Here is a 3,461-nt window from a genome sequence, read left to right on the forward strand (position 1 = left end):
ATTCTGAATCTTACCTGCAGTCTACATGTCCACCCAGCATACTTTACAGATGCTAGGAAACAAATGGATGTTAGTGCTGTATCGACCACACCACACCAGGCCTAGCTGGTGACCCAGGTGGGGCAGGGCCTTTCAAGGGTAGCCACTTTCATTGATGGGGATTTGGGAAAAAAATTCAAGCTTTGGTAGATTTCCCACCTTCATGCATTATTAAATAAAGATATGATGTGTAGGGACTGATTTTGAGATTTAGGAACATGATTTCCCTCCATTACTAGAGTACCATTGAGTCAGTAGTAACATTACACAAAGCCTGGGAAAGAAATGAGAAGCCAGGGCTGGGGATGTGGCTCAAGCGGTAGCGCGCTCCCCTGGCATGCGTGCGGCCCAGGTTCGATCCTCAGCACCACATACCAACAAAGTTGTTGTGTCCGCCGAGAACTAAAAAATAAATATTAAAAATTCTCTCTCTCTCTCTCTCTCTCTCTCTCTCTCTCCCTCCCTCCCCTCTCTCACTCTCTCTTTAAAAAAAATGAGAAGCCAATCCTCCTGCCCTGATGCAATTTCTGTTCTTTTCTCAGAATTTTCTACGTGGTCTCATCATAGATGCTCATCAAAGCTCATCTGGTCACTTTCTTCCTTATGTATAAATATTTTCTCATCTCACTTCTTCTTAAATGTGGGTTTTCATTGGGCCATATATAATGATAAATTAATCATCATTTAGCTATTTCCAGATTTCTGAGTATTTAGTTTTTTTATTCTACAATTTTTGAGGCTGCAATGATAAAAATTTGGTCTATTATTTTACTTCCAGAAAACAGTTTTCTCGAAATAAAATTACCAAGTCACTAAGTACAAATGTTGTTGTGCTTTTGAAAGTACAACTGCTTTCCAAAATTATTATAATATTTGATAACACCATCAGAAGGTATCCATTCACAAGTTTAATTATACAGTCCTTGGCATTAGCCATTGCCACTTTTAAACACAAAGGCCAGCACAACGGGGATTTTATGTCTATTTCTGCAGTAGAGAGGATGGGACTTGCACTTTTCTTTCAAAATCCAGGCAACTGTGGAGTGCTTTCACCACTGAAAGCAGGTGTCCCCATCATTCAGGGACACAGACTCAGAAATTAAGTATTCTTGTCAAGTCAATCGTTAAAAATGAGGACTAAGAAATTCATATTTTCCCATTTAAAAATATAGTGTTTTTAGCCAAAAAGTGACTTTTTGCCTTTATAATTACCTATAAAAATTTCATTTATGAATAAAGTTGTCCTATTAAATAAGATTTTCTTAAAAATGCCTAGAGACGTATTAGATGAAATCACTTCATCTTCTTAAATAAGTGGTTAACTCAGGCACATGTGCATAGACACAGTCACACACATATGCACACACACACAGATACACACACACACACACACACACACACAATCTCATTCTTTAAGACCCAGGAAAAATTCCTAAATTTTTTTCTTACATTGTTATTTTGAAATTTTTTTCAAATTTTTGCACAAAACCTGTAGAAATAACAACATGATCGAAACTATTCTTGATCTTTTATTTTTTCTCAGTATGGTGTAGACTTTTTGTGATTGCAATCAATAATTCATCTTCCTAAAATATCAGAACAATTATTAAGGATGTGGTGTTGTGATTGGCGGTTCCTCTTTTATCTGTAGATTTTTCACTATTAGTGAAAAATCACTGTGCAAATAGATGCTCGCGGTATGTTGCTGAATTAAATTTTTACCTTGGTGTGTTGGCTTCCTCCATGCAAGGTGCTTCCAACAGAATGTGATTGTCACCTAAATGTAGAAAATATGCTCTTTTCATGCAAGTTTTGTTTCCAGTGGGACCGTTTAACCAGAATGAAACGTGGCACTGTGTAGGATTGCCACCTTCAGTGGCAACTTTCCCTTGATGGACAGCCAGCTGTGGTCCTCAGACCAGTAGTCTAGCTTCACCTGGGAGTGGGTAGAAATACATAATTGCAGGCCCTGCCCTATGCTAACTGAATTGAAATCTGCACTTAACAAGATCCCTGGGGGATTTGTACACACCTCCAGGCTTGGGGATCACTCATTCAAGTAGCTCCGATCCCCACATAAAGGAAAGGACAGGCTTTTCCGCGTATTGGCAGATGCGTTCACTGCTGTTCAGAGCTTCTCAAAGGGTGGGCCCTGCACCAGCAGCTTCAGGCCTCCCTGGGAACTTGTGTTCTTGGTCCCCCGGACCCACTGAGTCAGAAGTGCCAGGGAGCTGCAGGAGTATTTAACAAGTCCTCCAGGTAATTCTTTTGGCTGGGGTTCAAGATAGGTAGATATGTGTATATATGCATTTACAGAACATAATAGTTTGTGCTAATATAACATAATGTGTTTCCTTCCTCCATTGGCTGAGAGTGCCTACAAACAGTGATGCCCAGTAGCACTGAGCACATCCAGCACCCAGATCTTGGCTTCTAATACTATTGTCCAATAGAAATAGCTAGGACTCCTAGAAGAAATGTTGATTCTAGAAGGGGTTAGGCATATACAAGATGAACTCACAGAGTCTTCTAATGCCAGAAAATAGGAAGTGTTAAAAATAAAAATTAAAAAAAATCCACAATGAGAGGCACTGTTGGAGGGGGCTCAGGAGCCAAGTGAAAGAGCTCCCAGGAGCCAAAGCTGGAATAATGTATTCTAAGTGTGATCTGCTCGTAGTGAGTCCCTTACAACGTGTCCAGCATGGATAGGGAAAGATATGTCTGTAGAGGCCTTGATCAGATGAAGGGCACTTCACCTCTGTGGTCCTCCTCTCCAAATCCATAATATCAGTCTAATCACAATGAAGACACCTGCAAATCCCATTGAGGAGTGTTCTTCAGCATGCCTAAGCCACACTCCTCAGTACCAGTCAGGTCTTCAAAAACAAGTTCCTCAAAGACACTGGCCTCAGGAGACTTCATGCCTAAATGTCACACAGTGCCTGGACGGGATTCCAGAGCAGAAAAAGTATATGAGATTAAAAATTAAGGATATCTGAATAAAATATGACTTTTCCTTAACAATTGTATATCACCATTGATTCTGTGACTGTGACAAATATGTTGCATTAATGGAGTACGTTGGTAATAAGGGAAATTGGATTGTGGGAATATGGGAATTCTAGTACTGTCTTTGAAACTTTTTTGTAAGTCAAAATATACTCTAAAGTTGAAAATTCATTATAAGAGAAGAAGAAAGCATCCCAGGGGAAGTTGATATGAGAGTGAGAGCCACAGGAGGCCAGGGAAACTGGCAAGCAGGGGTGAGGCTGAGGTGGATCTCCAGCCTGGCCCAATCCCATTGGGAGCTCAGGAAGTGAGCTCAGAGATTGTCTTGGGTGCAGACACTGCTGCACCTGCTGTTGACTACTGCCACCCTGAGGGTGTGGGCTCCAGCACTTCTGACTGGATTTGTTTCAGCA

This window comes from Spermophilus citellus (genome assembly GCF_964194105.1).
Source record: "Spermophilus citellus genome assembly, contig: SCAFFOLD_58, whole genome shotgun sequence".
NCBI classification, from domain to species: domain Eukaryota; kingdom Metazoa; phylum Chordata; class Mammalia; order Rodentia; family Sciuridae; genus Spermophilus; species Spermophilus citellus.